The 27,521-nt window shown below is 33.0% G+C and overlaps 1 protein-coding gene and 1 pseudogene across 1 annotated transcript in view; both read right to left on the reverse strand.

Moving 5' to 3' along the window:
- Positions 1-27,521, reverse strand: part of LOC145245925 (lateral signaling target protein 2 homolog) — a 169,850-nt gene that overhangs the window by 117,708 nt on the left and 24,621 nt on the right. The window lies entirely within an intron of this gene.
- LOC145246204 (5S ribosomal RNA) lies at positions 13,200-13,316 on the reverse strand (annotated as a pseudogene).

The raw sequence follows: 27,521 nt of genomic DNA on the forward strand, positions 1-27,521 counted from the left end.
TGTTTTAGACGTATTAAAAATAACTAGCCACCCTTTACTCCATTGCACGACAAGTTATAGGTCACAAGAGAGAAAATTAAAAAGATCTGGATCATTAATGCAATTCAAAGTGTTGCCATAGGTGGTTGTGTCATCTGCATAAATGTCAATGAATGATCTAAGAATGTGATTTAGGTGATCATTGATGAATATTAGGAAAAGCATTGGGATTCTTGAGATATGGTAAACCTTTGTGCCAAACTGTCAAGAGCTATTGCTCTAGAAACTAAACACTCAGCAAAGGATTCAGTAACCCTGTGTGATATTACAGTCAGCACATCAGCCGTTTATTCTGCAGGATGAAAACCATGTTGCTTCATTTCTTCATGTATAAACAGGTTCCAAGTGTCAAAGAGAAGTATCTACTGATCCAAACAGTAAAAGTGAACATACACAACTCTATTAAGGAAGTATATATCCATGAGTGAGGAGTCTGTAGCCCAAATGCTCCTGAAATTGTTAACAGTTTGACTTGAGCGCTATATATATATCTTCGTTTTTTGCCATTGATGGCTTTTTTCCTAAAAAAAAAAATAATTTGGTTCTGGTTTGCCAGTTTACCTTGTGAATCACTGCAACATGTTAATAAAAATGTAATTAAATTTAATATCTTCCAGAAAATATAATCTAATTGTAAACTATTTTCAAATGACCATCTTAAAAAAAAAATAAAATAAATAAATAAAATATATATATATATATATATATATATATATATATATATATATATATATATATATATATATATGGAGATGTAATTCTGTATTTGTCCATACAGAGTTACTTCCCTTAGATTAAAATAAAAAATATACTTTTGATTGAAGATAAAGGAATAGTTTTAAAAAAGAATAGTAAAACAAATTGCAATTAGATACATCACAGATAGATATAGCTAGTATTATATATTTATAGCAGATTGATTTCAAAGTGGATGGATGTGTTTTTTAAGAGGTTCTGTGAATTAAACACTGTGGTTTGTTTTTTAATGACCAAAAACTTAGTTCATTCAAATAAAAGTGACGCATAATGATCGTCTAAGGAGAAACAAAAGACTCAACCAACTAAAATTTTTAAATAATCCAACTCAAACTCATAAACTAATGAATCCCCCTACCTGATTAACTCCACAACCCTGTATATGATATTTCATTTAACACCATATAAATGTTATACATACAAACAAGAGTGAATTCTTGTTGCCATATAGTAATGTATTTGAAATGTACACAAAACAGTCAAGCCTATTTACAGAGATTCAACCAGAGATTTGTTTATTTAATTAACACCTGCTTGTCGGATTATTATTTATCTACCGGATGGGAGGTAACTGTGATAAAGTGGATAATGACACAAACTGGCAATATGGATGTCAAAAATTCAAATCCAGTACGTTGGAGTTTAAATTTTTGGAATCGTAGGAGTCTGAGTCGGATCTTATACTTTCCAATTACGCAATCTGATGCTGCAGATTCACTCTGATCAGATATTCTCATTTTGGTTGTCATGTTCACGTTTAAGCCGATGTAACCACCAACCTTCTTCTAGTGCACTATTTCAAACTTTGCAAAATGTGCTGAATTTCAAACTGAACCTTTATTTAATCAACACGGGTAGATTGTTCTCATTCACTCAGCCACGGCTGGATGTAAGTGTTAATTATTATGTCATTTGTTAGCTATTACTTGTTAAAACTGAACTTTCAACTTTCAGAAAACAGTCACCTGTTAGCAATCTTTCATTATGAAGTTCATTAGTTAAATAACCACTGAGAATGTTTGCATTGCATAGATCGATTATATTATCCATAGTGTTTGAAAAAGTGTGTTTATGACAACAAACAAAATCCTCTACTCTCCGACACAGATGGCAGCATACTGAATATAAAGCAATGGACAGTTGCAATCTGAAGGTATCTAGCATCTACCCACATACTGAACTAATGCGTACAAGGCGTATTTGAATAAATTCCCACTTTATTTATGCCGTTATATTCATTTATTTACGACTGAACAAATTAGTTCAACCAGGTCATAAAGAGTTAAATATTGATTTTAAATATTTTGCCATTCACTTATTCGTTCCAAACTCATTATTTTTATTAAGTTTGATTGATTTTATTTGTTCATAGTATATACATATTAAATTTTTAAAGTTTGATTATATAGTGCATAAATTAAAAAAGAAAGAATTTAGATTAACATTCTAACCATTACACATAATTTATTTCATCCTGCCAATGGCATGATTCCTCAGATGTGGCTAAATGGTTGGTTGGTTGTTTACTGAATAATGAGTGTTCACGCTGCCTTGGAGCTGCTTGGCAGGGATGGGGGGAGGTGGATGGAGAATTTCACTCATTTGTTAATAAACCATCAGCAATTAAGCTACATCTGAAAAATCTTGCTGTTGGCAGGAGGAGATAAATTATGTGTAATGGCCAAAATCTTGGTCAGATATTTTTAACCTGTATTCTTGCTTTAGATTAAATTGAGCTATCTTAATATTTTCTACAGAAATAACTGTATCCTTCACAGATCCAACACACACACACAGACAGACAAGTGAGCAGCACCCACTCTGGAAGGTTTAACCAGCTTCCTTTGAAGGAGGAAATCTCAAGAGTATCAAATTTACAAATGGTCCCCAGTCGCATGTATATCCCTATCAGGGAAAATGACATTAGGTTTTTGCAATTCCTGCAGGGAGGTGTTGAAATCTTCCTACATACAGCGCCTGGTATTCCCAAATGGTCACTCATTTGGTACTGACCAAGCTCAACATTGCTTAACTTTAGTGATCTAATGAGAACCGGTGTGTCAACATGATTATGCCGTCAGAATCTTTGTTTCATCATCTCTCTCTCATATATATCTTTGAAATGCCATGCCTAAGGAGGTTTCTCCTTTATTCCCCTTTCTGTAATCCTTATTAACTTGATAATGTACCAAAAAGGTCCAATGTAACTTTATGCTTTCTTTTCTTAACTTATTCTATTTATCTCTCTCTCTCTATATTATATATATATATATATATATATATATATATATATATATATATGGTGGTTTTAGAGATGGCAAACTATTTTCTTTAATTTAATTTGGAAACTATTGGTTATTTTGAGTTCAGCTTGGTTTTGCAATTCATCATAAATAGAGTGATACCTGAGCAGCGTTTGCAAATGATGCAATCAATTTACTGAATTTTGACGAACAAATAATTTCACGAAATGGAACTGTCAACTGGTGACCTCGTTCATGCAATTTAACCCCATTCGATTATTTTCTTTGTAGATATGTAAAGTCTGATATTTATGCTGATAAACTAGTCACAATAGACAATTTGGAAGACAACATTTGATGCGTTATTGCCGAAATATAGCTTAATTTAATGTGTAGAGTTTGTAAAAACATGAACCTTCAGATTACACCAATTATGTACGAGCCATAGGACCATATGTTCGAAATGTTATTTAAATTATAAATGTTAAAAATTAATCTTTGGAATAAACCACATATTTCTATAATAAAAATATTTTTCTGTGATTTATTTTAATTTAAAGTTTGCCACCACAAAAAAAAAAAAAAAAAAAAAAAATTGTATGATTCGTGACTGGGAATTTATTTCTTGCGTGACTATTTATACACCTATTCAAATTTGCATGGCAACCCATTTTACTTATCTCAGCAGATGACTTTCACAAATTTCATTTTATTTTTAGAAAAAATAACATAGCTCCAACCTTGTTTATCAACTACTAACATGCAATGACAAAGGTGTGTTTTTTTTTGTTTTTTTTTTTGAAAGACTTCCTTTTTTGTTTAGTAGATATTTACATTTTATACTGTTGCAATAAAAGAAAAAAATCAGTCAACCTTGAATAAACAGCGTACAAAGATTGAACATACCAACGATTGTCATGAAAAAGGGTTTTAATAACAATGTTTTTTTTTCTCAATAAAAAGCAAAAACTTAAAAATGACAAAAGTCCTATGAAATATCACAGCACTAAACAAGTTAAACCCTTCACTAAACAAAATTAATGATTTCTATTTGAAAAAAAAAAAAAAAAAAAAAAAAAAATATTACCTAATAAAAGTGGGTCACTTTTTAGAAAATCATCTCCTGAGAAAATCTTAATAAACATTCATCTGAGAAATACTATTATTATACTAAAGCTGAGTTAATCGCCGTGTCTCCATAAAGTTTAGCTGCTAGAAGCAGCTTATCCTGCCTGGACGGAGTTCAAAATAGATTTCGTAGCTTAGTGGGGGGGGGGGGGGGGGCTTTTCTCTTCTCTGCAACCTCTTTCCCACAGAAGAGACGTTGCGAGTCTGTCTCTGTTTTATCGTTATTCCCATCGCAAGTGCTCGTCTGAGCACCGATCTCTGCCCCCCCTCGCCAATCTCTCACAAAAAACACCTATCTAGCTGAAACCACTGTCAATAATTTCCCCAACTCTTTATCTGTGCCTAAATCAAAACGTAGATTTCATGAACAAAGCTTCTTAGAACTACACGCCTGTGGAACTCTCTTCCATTTGCCTGCTTCCCAGCTGACTACAACTTGGTTGTCTTCAAGTCCAACATAAACAAATTCTTGATGAACGACCCCCTTAAATAATCTAATTTACCAAATACCCATTACTAACGATTATAATATTATCCCATTGACTACTGTACACTCCATAACCCTTATCCTCGAGTGGCCTCCGGGCTTTGATAAGTAGTGACTCCAATGTAAAAATAAGAAAAAATAAAAAATGTGGCAGCAACACTATTTCATCGTAAGTCTTAATAGTGCCAGTTAAAACGGCTAAGAAACATTTTAAATACTTATTTGGTATTTTCTTTGTAGATGCCAGTTTCTCACTATATTGCACACAATCACACTAAAAGATTATTCGGCACTTCTACACTATTACGACAAATTTCGGAAATCATAATACTGAATTTCACATGAAAACAATGATATCTATTCACCGTATTTTTAAGATGATTATATCAAAAATTACGAAAACCGATAAGGTAGAAAATTATTAAAGAAAATAAAAACAGAATTTGAAGAAAATGATCGTAAGATACAGAAGAGTTTAAAATGGAGGTAATTTCTCATTTCGATTTAAACAGCAAGGGGAAATTTGATTCCAAATATTTCTCATATGTTATATCTCCCCTCTTTGGTTTTCATACATAAAGTAAATTTCATAGTGTATATTTGATACTGGAGATATTCATAATTTTACTATATTTCCAAAAGAGGGAAGATATAACAAATGAGAAATATTTGGAATCAAGTCTCCTCTTGCTGTTATTTCAGATCATTTGAAACCATAACAGCACGTTTTAGTCTCCCCTTCATCAACGCTTTGAAGAAATATCTCTCTATATATCTTCCTCCCTATATATATATAAAATGAACTCATTTTTCTCCTCCGATTTTGACCTTAATAGGATTAAAAATCAAGGCATTTCATGCAAATGTAATATGCACAAACCGCAGCACGATATCTGATGTGTTATAGGCTTATTAACTCTCCACTTCCTCAACAATATTAGATTCCTATATTTTTTCTGCTGAGAATTCACTGCCAAAACCGGTTACAATCAATGGAGGTAGTAAAATCTTTTCTAATAAATTCCTCCTTCCCCCACCACCACTTTACACCATTGCGGGATCATTCACAAGGGACATTTATGAAAGAACACCGGTTTGGGTTTTCTTTACTTCGTAGCTGCTTAAAAAACTTGGAATGAACTTAACCGAATCGAAACGTTATTTATGACATTTTTTTTTCGCTGTGTTTTTTGTTTTAGTTTTTCCGAACACGTTCATTTTTTTTACCCTGATTTTTTCCTTTTTGTTTTTCCGATTTCTTTTTTAAAGAATTTTTACGTTTGTTCACTGATTTTATTTATTTTTTTTTTTTTTTGGTTTTGCAGATTTTGTAGAGAAGTTGTTTTTGTTTTTTGTTTTTTTTTTAAATTTAAACAGGGTTATTACGACGCTTATTCTTTACCTTAACCCCCCTCATTAGACAGACACACACACACACACACACCTCTAAACAACCGAGCAACGCCGGGTACCCCTGCTAGTATATATATGTGTGTGTGTGTGTGTGTGTGTGTGTGAATGAATGAGTCACCCCTTACATTTGTATAGGAGCATTTATTTTTATTATTAAATATTATTACATGCATAAAAGGTATACCCATAGACATGCATGTTTTTCGCTTTCAGCCGTCATCAGCATGGATTGGGATTGAACTCATGACACCAGCATCCGTACATACAAACACATGTTATTGATGGGTTTGAGATTTAGAATATTGTAACAATGCAATGTAATGGACATCGGGTGAATTGAAAGAATATTGGAATGAGAACTTTTTTTTTTTAATATTCAATCAATCTTGTGTTATATGGTGTCCAAGTTTTTCTAATATTTCGAGGGATTAATACCTCCTTTTCAAAGTTATATCAAATCCAAGTGTGTGGCATTTGTTGGTCGGATGTAAGTATATGCTGCTTCAAGGAGGATTTTACAGCTGTACAGAGAAAATCAAAAGTGTTTAAAATTTTTGTTATTCAATGGTATTGAAAAGTTTTTTTGTTTTTTTTCTTATATATTTTATAACACAAAATACATGCCTCAGTTTTGGGATTGAGTTATGTTAAAAAAATCGATTTTACTTGTTCTATTAGCCATAATTTGTAATTAGTACACCAAGTGATCTTTCTTTTACTAAGTTTCTGCCTATCACTCTCGCCATCACTTGCTCCCATCTTCCATCTGTTCTTAGTTAAAGTGGGAGATAGGGAGGTTAGAGAAGCTGATTTTGGACTTTGTCTTTCTTTGGAATTTAACTTGCTTTACAAATTCACTCCCACCCTCGGATTTAAACAATTTAACCCAAACTCAATGGGTTACATTTGTTTCTGAAACGATTAGAATTTTAAGACTGCTAATAAAGACAGATTCATTTGAGTGAAGTACATAAGATCTTTCTACAAATTGCTTGAGCCAGGAAAAGATGAGTTTACAGATCCAGTTCTGGCCCTCTTTCTCATAGATCCATTATAAATAGTATTAATCATTGTGGTGATATTCACTATAGTCTATAATCGACTATACCAATCTTTATTCTTTCATTATTACCCCCAATTAGTAATCAACAGAGAGTGTGCATGTGCTGAAAGAAAGAATGGTAGATGCCATATAAACTAAGAGCAAGTGAGAGTATAAACAGAAGAGAGGGTGAGAGTAATAGACAGAAACTTAGTAAAATTAGAGCAATTAAAATAAGTTTTTTTTTTTTTCAAGCATAACTCAATCCCAATCATATTCGGTTTAACATGTTTTACATGCTAGCATGTGTTGGACGGCTGTTAGAAATTGACTTCCAAATTAATTTATCTCTAGCCAAGAATTTATTTATCCCTCTTTTTCAAGTTCACTTTTATTACATCCTATGTTTTCCTAGCCTTCTCCTGACAACTGACTGCTACCTCAACTGCTCTACATCTACTAACCTAAAAAAAAAACAAACAAAAAAAACATTCTGGCAATATGGCCGAATCAACAATGTCTCCAGTTCTGCACACATTTCTCTATACTTTCCAGATTTAATCTTTTTCTCTGGGGCCAACAGATCTAATTATCAGTCTCATACCATTTCGTTCCTTGCAACATATCTTTAATCTTCACTGGTCAGAACACCAAATAATATTTTAGCATGTATTTTGTGCGTATAAGATACAGAGAAAATAAAAATTATGGAAACAAACATTGATTAAACCAGCTTTTATGAAATAGATGATGCAATGAATAATTTTTTTTTTTTTTAATTAAAAAAGTTTATTAAAATGCACCAATAGTCAATTGATATTGTTGAACCGAGCAAAACGGTTGTATTAAGAAAAAGAAAAAAAGGAAACAAATAGAGAAAGAAAAGAGAGAGAAAGAAAAGAGAGAGAAAAGAAAAGAGAAAAGAAAAGAAAAGAGAGAAAGAAAGAAGAGAGAAAGAAAAGAGAGAGAAAGAAAAGAGAGAGAAAGAAAAGAGAGAGAAAGAAAAGAGAGAGAAAGAAAAGAGAGAGAAAGAAAAGAGAGAGAAAGAAAAGAGAGAGAAAGAAAAGAGAGAGAAAGAAAAGAGAGAGAACGAAAAGAGAAAGAAAAGAGAAAGAAAAGAGAAAGAAAAGAGAAAGAAAAGAGAAAGAAAAGAGAAAGAAGGGAAAGAGAAAGGAAAGAGAAAGAAAAGAGAAAGAAAAGAGAAAGAAAAGAGAAAGAAAAGAGAAAGAAAAGAGAAAGAAAAGAGAAAGAAAAGAGAAAGAAAAGAGAAAGGAAAGAGAAAGGAAAGAGAAAGGAAAGAGAAAGGAAAGAGAAAGGAAAGAGAAAGAGAAAAAAAGAGAAAGAAAAAGAAAAGAGAAAGAAAAAGAAAAGAGAAAGAAAAAGAAAAGAAAAAGAAAAAGAAAAGAGACAGAAGAAAAAGATAGAAAAAGAAAGAAAAAAAGAAAAATGTAAAACAAAAAGAAAAAAAAATTAAAACAAAAGAAAATGTATAAAGATAAAAAAAATTATAAAAGAAAACTGAAAACATTTGCTATTTTAAACCGTTTGAACTTTAAGAAAATTTTCAACCATTATAAAGTAACAAATTTTTTTTTTTTTTTTTTTTTATTTATTTTACTGACTCTGGCATGAGAAAATTGTTTTATGGAAGAAAATCCAAGGACAAAATGTGGTCCAAAAATGAGAAAGAATTTATGAGGAGATAATATTTGCATATCACGTGTAGAAGTTTGTTTTGTTGTGAAACTTTTGCAAAAAGAAATTTTCTTAAATGTAAATTCATGGACAATTATTTGTAGCTCTCATTATAACGATTAGATCGACATAGAAATATGATAGTTGTTTATGATATTCGGAATTACATAGCTTGACTTATGAGAATGCAGTTTGAAAGAGGGTGGCAGAGTCGGAGGGTATAAGGTCCAACGCAGACTCCAAGAATTTCCAAATATCCAACTCCTTATTTTGAAGTCTCCTAATATTTAACCTCTCTATTAATGCTTCAGAGATTTAAAAAAAAAAAAAAATGTAACAATTGGCATTCTTACGATCTAAATCTCTGATTCCCTCCCTATCTGTAACAGTGTAACACTGGATTAAAAGCAAGTCTCTTTTGCTTTTCTTCAAATCATGAGTGCATTGTTTTTATTATCTATGCATTCATAGGATTGCGTAAGTGTTATTTTGTGTGTCACGGTTACATCCGAGTGACTATGGATTAATTGTTATGGACTTCCATTTCTTGTAAGAAATAATTTTACCAAGAATTCTTCATAAATTTTGGTTTCGGTTATAGCTGATGTCACTTAAATTATTTATTTTTTTATAAATAATATTACCAAGAATTCTTCATAAGTTTTGGTTTCAGTTTTGATTATAGCTAAAGGAATTCCAGTTTATATATATATATATATATATATATATATATATATATATATATATATAAGTTTTGGTTTCAGTCCAAGCTGATACACCCAAGTCATATGGATATATATATATATATATATATATATATATATATATATATATATATATATATATATATATTTTTTTTTTAAATGGCAACTTTAAAATATATATTTAAAAAAAATCGATAGAACATTAACTATAATAATATATACGAAATCTACAAGAATTAAAATATCATATTTAAGCGTACTTTACGACCGGGCTATGCCAGGCGTCCCTGCTAGCTTAGATAAATACTTTTGCAGTTTTAACACAAGAGCTACAATAATATCAGAGTGCCTCCATTTACACTGAACATCTACAGAATATCAACATCAATATATAACATATGAATAAGTTCCCTATGGAATTTCCACAGGTCACACTAGTATATATATCACTGTCATAACGCTCTATCTGAAAGGATAGAGCCTTTTGTATGTGCAAGATTTGCTGCCTTCAATCGGCTTTGTTCTGATTTTAAGAGGTATATATATATATATATATATATATATATATATATATATATATATATATATACCTCTTCACAGATTAAACATGTTTTTAACTAATTTCAAAGTGTTTTTTAACATATTTCATTAACTGTTTGCTCATATATATATATATATATATATATATATATATATATATATATATATATAAACTAGCATTTCAGCCTGGCGTTGCCCGGGTGTTTTGAGGTGTATGTCTAGCAAAAAAAAAAAAAAAAGGGTCAATTTTTTTAAATTTTGGCCCCTATTATGACCCCTTAACATTTGTTTTGGGCTCAAATCAACTTATTAAGTTAGATCCATGTCCAAGGAACCTATATCTAAAATTTCAAGTGTTTATACCCAAAATTGGCAGAGAAGTTTGGTAGAGTTCTCAAAAGTCAAATCGTTGAACTTTGATCCCTTAACAGCAAAATTTCTGGCTGAAAACGGATTAAAGATTTTCCCAAATCTCAGTACCCTGTATATCAAATTTCGAGTCTGTAGACTGAAAATTGACAGAGTTATTGTTTAGAAAAATGTGCACACATACACGTTCACTTTTATATATATACTAGCATGGGTGCCCGGCATTGCCCGGGTGTTTGGAGGTGTATACTGAGCAAAAAAAAAAAAAAAAAGGTCAATTTTTTAAACTTTGCCTCCTATTATGACCCCTTACCATTTATTGTTTTGGGCTCAAATCAAATTATTAAGTTAGATCCATGTCCAAGCAACCTATATCTAAAATTACTAGTGTTTAGACCCAAAATTGTTGGAGGAGTTTGGTAGAGTTCTCAAAGGTTAAATCGTTATATATATATATATATATATATATTTACTAGCATTTCAGCCCGGTGTTGCCCAGGTGTTTGTATGTGTATGTTGAGCAAAAAAAAAAAAAAAAAAGTGGTAGTAGGAAGGTAGGCTCGAACCCATAGCGCGAAGGAGGAGAAGTACGGAAAAAAAAAACCCTGACGTTTTTGCGGTTACAACCACCGCAAACCTGAGGTGACTTACGTTTACATGAAGGCCAGACAATCGAAAGGAGAGGATATCTTTAAAAAATATCGGCGAAAAAAGCGACCCACCTGTTTAAAAGTGCCTAGTTGAAGGTTAAGATGTTAATGTTTTTAGCCAATTTTTCAATATTTGTCGTATGAAAGGTCGAACTTCATAACGATACTGATCTTGGTAAAATCCGCCGCCTTTGTCAAAAGTTTTAGGCAGACATGCAAACATACATACATACATTTATATATTGGTAACTAAAAATTTTCGACCCAAACCGAAGAAAAAGCTTGCCCTATCTCTGAATACCCTTTATGTAAAATTTCAAATGTTTAGACCAGAAATTGTCTGAGTAATTAGGTAGAGATCGCAGAGGTCAAATTTTTTAAAAATTTTGACCCCTATTATGACCCCTTAAAATTTATTGTTTTGGGCTCAAATCAAATTATTAAATTAGATCCATGTCCAAGGAACCTATATCGAAATTTTCAAGTGTTTAGACCCAAAATTGGCGGAGGAGTTTGGTAGAGTTCTCAAAAGTCAAATCGTTGACCTTTGACCCCTTAACAGCCAAATTTCTGTCCGAAAAAAAGATCAAAGATTTTCCCAAATCTCAGTACCCTGTATATCAAATTTCGAGTCTGTAGACTTAAAATTGACAGAGTTATTGCGTAGGGAAATGTACACACACAGACACACACACACCGAAACGTTCACTTTCATATATATAGTAGCATGGGTGTCTGGCGTTGCCCGGGTATTTGGAGATGTATGTTGAGCAAAAAAAAAAAAGTGGTCAATTTTTTTAACTTTGACTCCTATTATGACCCCTTAAAATTTATTGTTTTGGGCTCAAATTAAGTTATTAAATTAGATCCATGTCCAATTAACCTATATCTAAAATTTCAAGTGTTTGGACCGAAAATTGTCGGAGGAGTTTGGTAGAGTTCTCAAAAGGTCAAATCGTTGAACTTTGACCCCTTAATCGCCAAATATCTGTCCAAAAACCGATCACCTCGATCAAATTTCGAGTCTGTAGACTTAAAATTGACAGAGTTATTGCGTAGGGAAATGTAGACACACAGGTACACACACAGACAGACACTTTCACTTTTATAGATATATAGATATACACACACACACACACCAGCAGGGCTACCCGTTGTTGCTCGAGGTCATATGAAATTAAATAGAAGTGAAATCGTGTGTAACATCTTTATATGAAAATTTCTATCTCACCCTCCAGCTGACTCTTTCCTTCTCCTCCTTTTACAGTCTTCCTCCGTAACTATCTTTCGCTGAACTCATTCCTCTCTCTTGTTTTACTGTGCTGAAAAAAATGTAATTCAACATTCCAGCAACCTATCACTTTTACGGTTCCTTGGCGCTTTGGTTAAGACCCGGCATTTTAGTGAGGATCAAAGTGTAGCATCTGGATATATTCATGATTCAAAAAAAAAAAAAAAAATGGGAGTTTAACTTAAATAGGACAGCCCCTGGAGTGAATGTGGTATTGTGGTGACTGATAGTTCTAGTTAAGAGTAAAATAGCGAATTTTAAGTATTTGTGGCTAAGGATGACCGACGACACCCATTATTCCCACACTTGATTGACCTTGTGCCTAATTTTTTTTTTAAATTTGTGATTTTTTTTATATCTTGTGCAAATAAATGTAAGTTCCCAGCATTCCAGCGACCTAATAATTTTATCGTTTCTTGACCTTTTGCCTAAGATCAAAGTGTAGCATAAAAAAAATCGATTCAGTAGAACAACCCCTGCCGTGAATGTAATATTAAAATGATTGAAAATTATTTAGAAATAGTTTGTGCAATTAAAAAGGTAGAGTGACAAGGATAACTATAAACTCGCCCCCCCCCCACACCTTTTGAATGGCCTTGTGTCGAATTTATGACTTTTGTACAATTTATGTAAATAAATAAATTTTGGAGGGCATATACAGGCTCCTTCAGTCTTTAACAGACTATGGATACCCATGAAGAGATGCTTGCGTGTGAAATTTTTGTGGCAAGAGGTGCGCAATCTCCCACCACACCTCTCCTGAGTCGACATTGTTAAATACCAGTGGAAAGAGAAGTGAATGTACAAGACGACTGGAAACAAATGCCGAGATAAGCGAAGAGCACATACAGCGCCTAGAATTCCAAAATGGTCACCCATCTGGTACTAACCAGGTTTAACATTGCTTAACTTTGGTGATCTGATGAGAACCGGTGTGTCAACGTGATTATACCGTATATGGAGGGCATATAACAAAATAAAAACGGACACTACTCTATCCATTCCCTCCATATTCCAAAAAGCAGACTTTGGTAAGACATTGGAGTAAAGTATCATGACCACAGACCAGATATTACATAATTACAACTACCGAAAAAAGGAGGTGATCATGCTTGGGAGGATGAACATATTAGCAACAAAATGGACACTAAGCTAGCCGTTCCCCACACCCTAAAAAGCAAGCTTTGGTAATCATGAGTGTAAAGTTTCATGACCACAGAATAGATATTATATAATCACAAGTACCACAAAAGGAGATGATCATGCCTAGGAGGATAGACATGACAACAAAACGGACATTACTTCACCCCCTTCGCTGTCCCCAAAAAAGCACACTTTACTAATATAAGAAAGTAAACTATCATGACAACACAGCATATTACATAATCACAATTACTGAAAAAAAAAAGGTGATCATGCCTGGAAGGATGGACATATAACAACAAAACAGACATTACTTCACCACCACCCCTCCCGCCACATCCCCAAAAAGCAGACGTTGGTAATCCATGAGAGTAAAGTAGGTAAAATAGCATGACCACAGAACAGATACTATATAATCACAACTATCAAATAAGGAGGTGATCATGCCTGGGGGGGGATATATGACAACTCTGTTCCGTCTGCCTGCTTCCCACCTGACTACAACTTGGATGTCTTCAAGTCCAACGTTAACAAATTCCTAATGAACCGCCCCCTTAAGTAAACATTTCATCAAATCTCCACACTAACGTAATGTACTTGCAATAACCTTTATCCCTGAGTGGCTTCCGGGCCTTGATAAGTGGTGATCACTGTGTAAACAGATATTAGATAAAGTGATTTTTATATCGTAAACTGCTTCAAATCATTTTCAGAACTGACTTCATAACAATGTTCGTTTTTCTTTGGTTTTGTTTGCTTGTTTGTTTGGGTTTTTTTTAATAAGTGTAATTCTAAGTAAGTATCAAAATTAATAATTTACTTCATTTTAGGAATATGACATATTTATTACATTTCGAATACATACACCCTAAAAGCTTTTTTCCGTTTTTTCTTTTTTTTTTTTTTTTGAAAGGAGACGGTTTCATGGCCTTTTGGCTAAGATCAAAGTGTAGTATCTGTCTCAGGATTCCAGCGACCTCATCTCCCCCCTTTCCACACACACAAAAAAGGTCAGTACAGATATCACATTTTAACTATTACTAAAGGAGAAGATAATGCTTGGGAGAATTGCCTTTCGACAAACGACCCCCCCCCCCTTAAAAAAGGTTTGTTAATTCCTGGAGGCTACCAGAACACCTTTAAGTTAAACATTATCCCCACTCCCACGACAGACACCATGATTTTAAGAGAAATTATAGTTTCCGGAACATGATTCGGCAGGTTTTCAAAATTAATACATACATACATTGTTTTTCTTCTAAAATTATACATGACAACATTAGAAATTCAGGGAAAAAAATGAACCCTCTCCCTAACAAAACTGACCCAGTTGACTCCCACAAAATGAATTTTTTCCCCTAAATTTTAAATATTATACATCCGCAGGGCTCTATGGACAAATTTATCTTTAGTTAATTTTTGACAACTAAATATTTTCGTTTATTAGCCAAATAGAAAAGTTACTACCCAAACCTATGTGGTTTTTGGAATATGACATCATTCTGTGACGATTATGTACATAAAGTTTTTCTGTATTTTTTAATAAGTGTAATTCTTAATATACAGCAAATTTTATGTTGATACTTGAAGGTTAAACAGTCTAATTTCTTCAGATATTTTTTTAAACAGCCTTCGTTAATAAAAAAAGTATATTGTTCTATTAAACTTTTATTGTTTAAATAATTTAACTTTGTTCGTTTTATTTATAAAAATAGTTGAAAGATATTTTTCATTCAATAGCGAGCTTTGGAAGATTGTCAGTGAAAGAAATACAATCGCCGAAAAAAAAAAAAAAAAAAAAAAAAAGCGTTCCATTATTTCTAGTCGCCACTTATAAAAATCACTTGCAAATGCGACTTTTACTCCCAACGTAGAGCCCTGATCCGGGTCCCTGTCCTTTCAGACAATGTTAACTTCATGCTGGTCCATTTTGTATTTTACTTTTAGCTAGACATACAAACACACGCACAAACACACACACTAACAGACATTTGCCCTTTATATATTAGAAGATATATACACACACACACACGATGGTTTAAAACTTGTGTTTGTGCATTGTCATTGCTCCACTATTTACTATTGAATATATAGCAAGATCTCAAAGTTTTCAAGCAAAGTCTTTTTTTTTTCAATGAAAAAAGTCTGTTCGCAGAATCAATCTCTCACTCTGAAAAAAAAAAAGTCTAAATGATTGGAAGCAAGAGCTTATCACATTTTCTAGATGCTTGCCTCCATCATTCTAGTAATCATAAGACACTAACAAAAATTTCAAAAACTAATCAATATATCTAGTAGAGTCAAGTGCAAGAGAGATCCAAACAATTGTGCTTAAAGGGATGGTTAGAATCATAAAAAAGATCTCCCGGTGGCAGTCTCTGAAATAACGGTTGAATATCTGGCATCCTGTAAAGCGTTAAGGTATATACATAAGGGAATTAGAAAATTTATTGTTTAAAAAAAAAAAAAAAAAAAAAAAAACACACGCTACAAACAATTATTTTCTCATTCCATGGAGTTTAAAAAATTAGGCATTTTTCCATCAGAGGAATATAACTAGCAAAAGATATTTTTATAGACTTGCTATAATATTGCTGGTTAGCGCAAAAAATAGAAAACTAATGTTTGAATTTTAAATATACACATAGACCATCAGGATGCGATTTATTTTCATTTCAGGAGTTACTGATGATTTGTTTGGGTTTTTAAAAACCTTTAAAAAGACATCCACTGCAATGAAATCATGGTACATCTCTGAAATATGTAACCGTTTTTAAATAATTTGTGTGCGTGCATATATATATATATATATATATACATACACACACACACACACACACATAAATTAAGTGAGATGACTAAACATTTTTTTTTTAAATTTATTTAATATTAGCAATATCATAACTTCTATCCCTCCCGCCAAGCCCTTTCCACTCTCTGGACATACACATAACAAATCAGAATAAGAAAAATAACTTTGTGAACAAAAAAAAAAATCAGTTACTTTCCTTTACTCAGATTATATAATATTAAAAGATGTGTAGTCTTTTGATAACATTAAATGATGACTATTTGACCCCCTCGAAAATGAATGTATTTTTTTTTTTTCTGAATTTTAAATATTTTTCTGTGGGTTACACCAGTAAAAAAATTAAAAAAACACCAACTTTGTCCAGATTAGTTGTATATTTTTCAAGTTTTAGCTGCACATAAATTTGCCCTTTATATAATAGATTTTTATAAATATTTTAGCAGTTCTCATATTTAAGAATTACATTTTATGTTTTCATACAACACGTTTTGAGCATGTTTTAAGAAATCTGTTAGTTCTTTTTATTAAAAGTTTGGCGCATGTTTTTTTCTCTTTTTTCTTGCAGTCATTCATACATTTTGGGGGCATATTATTAGAGTTTATTGAAGCTTGCAATTACGTGGTTTATATTTCCTCTTAATATTTGGAGTGTCAGGGATTGGTATATATCATTTCTGAGTTCTATTTTTTGAGTAGTTATATTTAGAAGTTGTTTATTTTTCTCATGATCATAGCACACAACATAAGGATTCACAAACTGATACAAAGCAATATTTGGTATTTGCGATATAACAGAAGATTTGTATACATTTAAAAATCAAAGACAATCATTCAAAAATGAAAAAAAAACAAAAAAAAACTTTAATTGCATCTCCCAAAATGTGATCTATATGCTAAAGTACATAACATGTAACAAATCCTATATAAGTGCCACCAAAGCACTAAACAATAGGGTTGGCCTACACAAAAGTAATGCAAAACTTTTAGACAACAGAAAACTATGTGTACGGACACTAAATTAGACAACTATCTTGAGGACAATAATCACTTTTATTAAATAGTCAGAGAAAATAATTTGAGTGGTTGGATAAAAAATGAGAGGGAGCAAGAGAAATACATAAATAGCTAAGTGAGATGGGTCACTTGTTACGGTTAATTTGGACAGGACTTTTTCCAAATATATCTCAATCGTTGAACTAAGTTATATTTTAAAAACATGTATTTTGTGTGACTAAAGTAGATAGGAAAAAGAGCTGTAGGTAAATAAACATTAATGGATTCATCTTTAGTATATATATATATATATATATATATGTGTGTGTGTGTGTGTGCAGGATATTTACAGTGATGATTTGGGAATATACAATGTTGTATGTAAGGAGATGGTGACACCTACCTGCAGGAGGAAAAAAATAATGTCATCTCCTTTGATTGGGATATACATACGAACTGGGGACTGCTTGTGAATTTAGTAGGCACTTCCTCCAAAGGATGAAGTCGGCTCAAACCACGTACAGGTACTAAGTACAGGTATGCAGCATGCATGCATTCATTAAAATAAACATTGTTAAAATAATAATCAATAACACGTACAGGTGACTTTGTTTTTTTCTGAAATACACTCTACCCCTATTAAGTAAAGCTCGACTTTTTAACACCATTTAATGAAAGATTTTTTGTTGTTGTTTTTAACCAGAGTCAACAAATTTTCACCTAATGAACCAATTTGCTCTTTCCTCGACTCCACAGGCCTATGTCCGTAACACAAAAGCACTATTTGGGTTTAAAGGATGTTGATAATATGAAATAACTAAAAACTTAAAAATTAATGACCTCGGGTAGGAGTAAATCTTGACAGTATAGGGAGACGTGTAGAACAGGCGAGTTTGATTGTTTGATCACCGATCACATCATTGCGTAAAACAGATAAGATAGATTTAATTCGCAGAGAAAAAAATGGGAGCAAGTTATAAAAATGAACAAGAGAAAGGGGGATAAATAAAAACTTGGCTAGAGATAAGTTGGTTTGGAAGTCAATTTTTTTTTAAGCTGTCTATCTTTTAATGCAGACATTAAATTGAATATGACGATGATGATTCCAAAGTCTCATGATGAAAATATATTATTAGAATCAAGTATTCTTTACTTCCCTCCTAACAGGGTGAATTTAAGTCTCGATTTTAAGTATTTTTATTTTATAGAAACTGAAGCGAAATAATAGAAGATAAATTAGCTAGTTAGAATCAAATATCAATTTCTTAGATGCAATGTTATACGAGTCTAAAATTATGAATCAGAGTTTTCTTTATATACAAGATAACAGCATATTAAACGAATGAACACTCACAGTTAAAAAATAAAAATAAAAGAGATCATAGGATTACAAAAGTAATTTTATTTTTAATATAGAAATTATTATTCCTGGTGACAAAGAAAATAAAAACAACTTTTCTTTAGAGTCTTTCCAAATATATTTTAGATGACCAGGAAGAGGGAAAGGGGGTGGGCCTAACTTGCTATTTGCTTTTTTCATTTCCCCCTCATCACTTGTTATAGTTTCTCTAAGGAACTAAAAAGTATTTTTTCTTCTTCTTTTAAACCGCTAACTTTTGTGAGATGGGACGAATTTATATACAAATACACATTGACATTTATTACAGAATGGTTGATTTACAAATACAGAGTCATGTAAATCTGAAATGTTCAAAATACCCCACACCCACCCCGGAAGTATGCCATTAGTATATGGAAAGTTTTAAATGCCTTTACATAGTGATAAAAATCAACTCTTCAGACTAATAAATAGAGGGGTGCTACAAGAACAAGGAAATACCCCAGACTAACACACTGGCAGGGTAGTGAAAGCCTATGGGATTCATTCCTTGAACCTATAACATTATCTCCCCCTCCCTGCCATTCCTTCACGCCATCTGCCAAGCATGTCTGGTTTATTATCCTGTATGTTGCATACACCAAAATCTACCTGATTAGTCAGGTTTGTTATTTTTATTTAAAAGGAAGTTACTAATTTAGGAGAGATAACCACAATAGTAATTTACGGTATACGCCATTAAAAATTAGTAACAAAATACAGTACAGTATATGATACACATGTATATAATCAAATAACATTATAGATAACACCGTAAGGCGGGGTAAATACTGTAACTAGGGGCAGGAAAAAACATCGTGTTCCACATCGTAACCTGAAAAAAAAAAAAGAAAAAAAAAAAATCCTATGGCCACCATATCCCAAGGTTCTACTGTACTAAGAAATTGCTTATGTCATTCACAAATATAGCCACATCAATGACAAACATGTTAGATAATTTATCAAGTTCAATATCTGAAGTCCATCTTATACAAAACGAGTTTCCTTTCTACCTTGAGTCATCAACTATGATAAAAAAAAAAAAAAAAATGGCATGTGTTTTTTTTTTTTAGCTTATCTTTCCGGGGATTAATCCATATTTTGAGATTTGGTTTTATATATATATATATATATATATATATTAGACACACACACACTAGCAGGATCCGTGTCTCGGCGTTGCGTGGGTGGAATATAAAACGATCCAACAGTACGAGATATCCATACATCTGTGTAATTCAATGATAATATTGCTAAGTCGTAAAATTTTTATATATAATATATATATATATATATATATATATAAATTCCGGTTTATTGGCTGTAATGTCTCTCGTGAGCTGCAGCATTGTTTAACTGGAAATTATATATATATATATATATATATATATATATATATATATATATATATATATATATATATATATATATATATATATATAAACGGTTTTCGGTTATTTATTCTTAGTTATATATAAGTAAAAATGCAGTTTAAATCCTAGGGATACTAACTAAATCTGCATACTGCAGACTTTGAACTTACCTAAGCATTTTACTGCTATAAAATGCACAAATGCAAAAGGATACAATTATATCAGTAGTGGAACATAAACAGAGAAAACTTACTTTAAATTGTGAACTAGAAAAGTTTATCAGTTGTTTTGAAGATTTAAAAACAAACGTAATTAAATTCATGACTTCGTTCTACCACCAAATGTTGGCATGTACTTGTGTATATAACATGTCAATAACACAGATGAAAATAGTCCAAACGATACAAATTATCAATCCTCATCTGAAAAATTCCCAAACTACCACAACAGAAAAAAAATTTCCGTTTTTTTTCCCCTTTGTGTGCCTAGCAACAGACAGAATTTCCATGAAAGGAGCTTCTTTGCAAGAGTTTCCAATCTATGGAAGACATTACCATGGGACTACTTCCCTGCAGATTACAACATGGTCGTCTTTAAATCCAGTGTTAACAGATTCTTGGCATAAACTGTCCCCATAAGTAATAAAACTCCGTTCATCTCATTAATCATTTTCAATTCTGTCATAAAAAAATTGGTGCTAGTGCACTTACTGATCCGCGCTATTTTTTAAATCATATTTCCAAGTTTAATTAAAGTTTGACACGTTTTTTTATTCAATTGTAAGGTTAAAGTATAGAAACACCCTCCTCTCCCCATGTTAAGAACGGTTTTTTAAATAATAACATTATTTTAGCACAGATCAATAAGTGCACGAGTGACAAAAAATTATTTCATCACTCAACCTACAATCATTCCAATTTTGGCTTGGAGCAAAGTGTAGTACCAGTTCTGACACTGCATTTTTTCTGTCCTTGCTCAGTGAAGGAGAAATCCTAAATTTAGGCAATTCAAATCTTTTCTTTTCATTCAGAATGTCCTGAGGAGGGGGAGGGTATTACTTTACCCATGTTAAAAACAAACTGTGTAATAACTACTCTTGTGGAGAGGTAAATAGGAAACAATCATTCCATCTAATTAACCATTATCCTCTAGTGGCTTTTGACCTTGATTGGTTAGTAAAAAAATAAAATTACAACCCCCCCCCCCAAAAAAAAAAAAACCCCGCTCAACTCTGTGATACATGCACTGAGGAGAGAGCTCCAATTGCCTTGTGGCAAAAACTATGAAATTTACCTTTAAATGGACATCCAAGTATCAGAATGATATTTTACTGTTTTGTGACCAGATAGGTACGGATGAAAACAAAGATTGGCTCTTAAATGCCTGTCTTAACAGCGTTCCCGAAGCACAGCTTTAGCTATATCCATCATAAAAACAACAAATTTGGCCACATTCTTAAAAAAAAGAAAACGTCCCTTTAGCATTTATTTATAACCGTATTAACGTCTCAATAGAGTTCCTACCACTTCTTGCCATGAGGTATACATTATACTTGGTTCTAACAGTTTCTGCCAAGTCTTCGCAGCCTATTTGATCTCCTGCCAATTCTTAAACAGTGTCTCCCACTCCTTCTCCCTTACAGGGTGGAACCAACCGGAAGAGTTTAGAAGATCCATTAACTGACTCATACACAGGATTCTCTTCATTTCTCCAGGAAGTGGAATGCACTTTCCAGGTTAATGGTTCTTTCTGTGCCACAAAAATATTTAACAAACCAAACATCATTTTTAATTCAGTTACCTTATTTTTATAACTTATATTTTTAACTTGCTTCATACTAATTAATCACATATGTATACGTAATGCCTCCTATTTTTTTTTATTTTGCCTGAATGGACTAGGAGATTGCAAACTGCATTGTCATGACTGAACTTATGCATTCATGCTCTGAAAGTTTAATCTCTGTTGCAGATATTGACGGTGTGAAACTAAGAAAATAACTCGTTATGTATGGATGTGCAGAGATGCATCATTGAATCCCTGCCAAAAGTGCATTGAGAATAGTGATGACTATGTAGAAAAATAAACTCTGGGGGCACAAAAGGTCGTTCGTTTTAATAGTATCACCCTCATCGTTATAACTTAACCTTTTGAGGTAAAAAAAAAAATATAGGAGTCTTTACTTTTGGAACGATCATATATATATATATATATATATATATATATATATATATATAGAGAGAGAGAGAGAGAGAGAGAGAGAGAGAGAGAGAGAGTGAAATAAAAAGAAACAAACCGGGTTATGTGTTCATAAACGTTTCGTATTTATTTCGAGACTTCCTCTGGATAAATTCTGATTCATCCAGACGAAGTCTCGAAATAAAGATGAAATGTTGATGAACACATAACTCGGTTTGTTCCTTTTTATTTCTCTATTATGTCGGAATACTATTTCCATTATTCTCATCATATATCTATATATTTATAAAAGTGAAAGTGTCTGTCTGTGTGTGTATCTGTGTGTGTACATTTCCCTACGCAATAACTCTGTCAATTTTAAGTCTACAGACTCGAAATTTGATATACAGGGTACTGAGATTTGGGAAAATTGATGTGATCGGTTTTCGGCCAAAAAATTAAGGGGTCAAAGTTCAACGATTTGACTTTTGAGAACTCTACCAAACTCCTTCGACAATTTTGGGTCTAATCACTTGAAATTTTAGATATACGTTCCTTGGACATGGATCTAACTTAATAACTTGATTTGAGCCCAAATCAATAAATTTTAAGGGGTAATAATAGGGATCAAAGTTTAAAAAATTGACCACTTTTTTTTTTTTTTTTTTTTTTTTTTTTTGCTCAACATACACCTCCAAGTACCCGGGCAACGCCGGGCACCCATGCTAGTATATATACTAGCATGGGTGCCCGGCGGTAAAATCGCCCATTTTTTAACCAAATCAATTGATTGCCTGCTCTAGTTAGCCCCCCCCCCCAACCTGCAGTGTACCAGGAGGAATCTTCACATGCCTCCTCATGGTGACTTAGTCCACAATACATTGTAGTCTACATTGCACTGTAGAGAAGTTACTGTTGATTTTATAAAATTATCTGTAAATAATGGCTTGCATTAAAGTTTAAAATACAAAAGTCAAGTATCATGCTTCAATTGCGCTCTAAACAGAAACATTCATTTCGAATGTGCCCCTGTTTTATAAAAAAACCTGTCGTTGATTTTATATGGCAGGTCTTTCTTAAATAAAAATAAAGTTTTTATCTTAATGAGATTCATACTTGGTTATTCATAACATGTTGTAGGATTGTGTAACTGGGGTCTTTTACTGAAGGCGATGTAAGGATGATTACTCTAGTAATAAAAAACAAGAGGGGGGGGATTACTATGTGAGATTAGTTTTGAGGTTTTTTATGCATTTTATATACCAAATCAAAAACACAATGAGTTAATTGATAAATTTAACGATTGACAAATTGCTGGAAATAAAGAGGCGTGTAACTTTAAATAAACAAAAGTAAATACACATTTTGAGGAATAATTTTTATTTCAATATGAGAATTTTTGATAATAAATTAGACGTACAGAAACAATTTTATCTTTAGCTGACCTTTGACAACTAAATATTTTTATTTATTAGCCAAATAGCAAAGTTACTAGCAAAACCCACGTGATTTTTGGAATATGACATCACCGTTCTGCGACGAGTACGTACACTTTAAAGATTTTTCTTTTCTTTTTTTTTTGTTTTGTTTAAATAAGTGTAATTCGAAATATGAACTTTATGTTGAGACTTAAACGTATAAACAATGGAATTTCTCCAAATGTGTGTTTCTTTTTTTTTTTTTTAAACAGCCTTCATTAATATATATTAGTTCAATTAAACCTTTTATTGTTTAAATAATTTGACTTTGCTCGTTTTATAAAAATAAAATAAAGGTTGAAAAGATATTTTTACTCAGTTTCATTCAGTGGAAGATTGTCGGTGAAAGAAATACAATCGCAAAAAAAAAAAAAAAAAAAAAAAAAAAAAAAAAAATATTTCTAGTCGCCACTCGGAAAAAAAGAAAATCACTTGCAATCGTTTTACTCACAACGTGGAGCCCTGACTCAATTATGACCAGTGTTAGAATTTTGGTTGTTGAAGCTGGTCAGTATTAAATAGATGACCATTTGGGAAAATTAGGTGCTGTATGTGCTCTCTGTTTATCTCTGCATTGTTTCCAGTCATCTTGGACTTCTCCTTGGCACTAGAATTAAACGTTGGCGATTCAAGAGAGATGGGGTTGGGAATTGCATAACCCTTGCTTTACACTCAATATACAGCCATCTTTACAAAAGGTATCCATTGTTTCTGAGGACTGAACGGAGGCCATGAGTCTTTTCAAAATGAAATTTTTTCAGAGCAGTGAAGTGTTAACAGCTAAAAATATCTCTGCTAACTAATTGTAAAACTTGCTTCCATTCAGAGTCTCCAAATGTTAGATCGTTCGGTCTGTTATATGGATGGCCACGGTTACATAGCTTTAAAGGTCTGGAGAATATATATATATATATATATATATATATATATATATATATATATATATATATATATATTTAATTACTGTTATAGAAGGTCGTGCAGAAGATTTCTGTAGTAAACACAGAAAGTATTTATAGATTGATCTCAAAAGTAAAAATCAGCAAGGGAATGATGACTCATGAATTGAGATTAGTTCAAAAATATGCAAACCGTTGCCAGAACCGGCTAAGATATGGTTTTCAAAAATTGCCAAGTGCATAAGTTTAGAAAAAAAAAAAAAAAAAAAAAAAAGCTTAAAAATTTTGCTGTTAATTGGATTATTATTTTTTCTTTAAAGAGAAAGACTAATTCTGAAAAGTTACTCAAATTAAAATATATATATATATATATATATATATATATATATATATATATATATATATATATATATATAAGTAAACGTTCGATATAATGAATTTTTGTTTGTAATCTTGCTTAGAATCATCATCGTTTTATCGGCTTATTTCCATTGGTCAGGGCACTACAATTTTCTTGCAACCTGCAATCTTAGTCTCCAAGCTTTAACATCTAGAAATTTTATTCCGTTCAAATGTTACTGTCTAAACTTCTTGATTTGCATCTGAATACAGCATAATCATGACACACCGGTTCTTGTCAAATCACCGAAGTTAAGCAACATTGAGTCTGGTCAATACTAAAATGGGTGAGCATTTGGGAATTTCAGGTGTTGTATGTGCTCTCCGCTTGTCTTGGCATTGTTTCCAGTTTTCTAGCACTTCTTTCTCGTTGCCACCGGACTCAAGCAGTGCCAATTCAGGAGAAGTGTGGTTGCGGATTGTGCAACCCTTGCCTCACAATTACACGAGCAGCTCCCCTTACAGAGGGGTATCCATTATCTTTCGAGACTGAACAGAGGTATTGATTTACATCAAAGTCTCCATTGGGTCATCCAACTTTCCTCCGGCTTTCTAACACAAGGTCTCTGAATTTTCTTACCCAAGAGTTGCTTTTTTTTATGTATGTGTGTTGTTGTTTTTTTTTGGGGGGGGGGGTCGAGTCTTCAGAAAAAAATGTACAGCACAGCGCAGGGACTGAAATCACAACCTTCAATTAACCAATTAGAGAAACAGATGTTGATTAGAACAAGTTCAGCCAATGCCTATGAAAATCAAGTCTTGCCTTTGTCTTTCTCTCTCTCTCTCTCTCTCCCTCTTTCTCCATCCTTTTTCTTATCTTACAGAGAGAAAGGCACAGAAAGCTATTATCGGAAAAGAGGAAATGAAATCAAAACAAGTAGGGACTAGAAAAACAGATTATTTCTTAATTTAACTTCACAGCCGTTTCCCATGACATCATTTTCTATTAATAGATTGTTCGCTATTTTAAACTTAACAGACGAAACACCTCCAGTTATTTCTAGCTTTCATCTTTGTATTTTTATTTATTTTTTTAGCGTGCAGATTATTTGGAGTTTGAAGATATTCAGAAAAACAAACGGAATCATATTCCATTATTGTTTTTTTTTTTTTTATGTGATATATCTTACAATGAAAACATGTACAAGTGCTTCACTGCAGCTTACAACATGGCGGTCTACAAATCCAATCTCAATGAATAGTATACTGGTCATAAATTGTCCTCAGATTTTGTCCGTTTATTTTCAATCCCGACAATGCAGCCACCTTATTGTTGCAATATTTTTTAATTATAATGGCGTATGGTCCCTCACAGTTGGAAGATTCTATTTATAAACGATGCTGCTAGGAACTGACGAATCAAATTAATTCACGTTCTTCTACCAACCAATCAGAAACCAAAATTGCTCCACAAAATTAAACCTTTTTCTTTAGCAACATTGTATATGTTTTGTTTGTGTCAACACGGGAAGAATCTTTTGCTCTGTGGCTTCCAATTCAAGAACTGTCTACTGAGAACCAGTCATCTCCAGGACGTGTATAGAACAACTAACCATCGGAAACTGTTCTGAAACTAAACATGGCTTACAACCCTTATCCTTTATTGGCCTTTTGTCTTTATATAAAGGCGAGTTATCCCACTCGCTATGAATGTGTGAGAGTAATATAACCATTTTTCATTCTTTTTATTCATATCCTCAAGCGGTGAAACATCGCCACACAAATAACGTAAAGGAAGGGGGGAATGCATCGTGATGCAAATAATGGGGGGGGGAATTGCATCGAGACGCAAATAACGTGAGAGGAGAGGGGAATGCATCGCGACGCAAATAACGTCGGGGGCAATGCATCGAGACGCAAATAACGTCGGGGGCAATGCATCGAGACGCAAATAACGTCGGGGGCAATGCATCGAGACGCAAATAACGTCGGGGGCAATGCATCGAGACGCAAATAACGTCGGGGGCAATGCATCGAGACGCAAATAACGTCGGGGGCAATGCATCGAGACGCAAATAACGTCGGGGGCAATGCATCGAGACGCAAATAACGTCGGGGGCAATGCATCGAGACGCAAATAACGTCGGGGGCAATGCATCGAGACGCAAATAACGTCGGGGGCAATGCATCGCGACGCAAATAACGTCGGGGGCAATGCATCGCGACGCAAATAACGTCGGGGGCAATGCATCGCGACGCAAATAACGTCGGGGGAAATGCATCGCGACGCAAATAACGTCGGGGGCAATGCATCGAGACGCAAATAACGTCGGGGGAAATGCATCGCGACGCAAATAACGTCGGGGGCAATGCATCGAGACGCAAATAACGTCGGGGGCAATGCATCGCGACGCAAATAACGTCGGGGGAAATGCATCGCGACGCAAATAACGTCGGGGGAAATGCATCGCGACGCAAATAACGGCGGGGGAAATGCATCGTGATGCAAATAACGTCGGGGGAAATGCATCATGACAACAATAGAAGTAAAATATTGAGATACAAATAAGA

Source organism: Euprymna scolopes, chromosome 23, assembly GCF_053919585.1.
Source record: "Euprymna scolopes isolate OS-2025 chromosome 23, ASM5391958v1, whole genome shotgun sequence".
Classification (NCBI taxonomy): Eukaryota; Metazoa; Mollusca; class Cephalopoda; order Sepiida; family Sepiolidae; genus Euprymna; species Euprymna scolopes.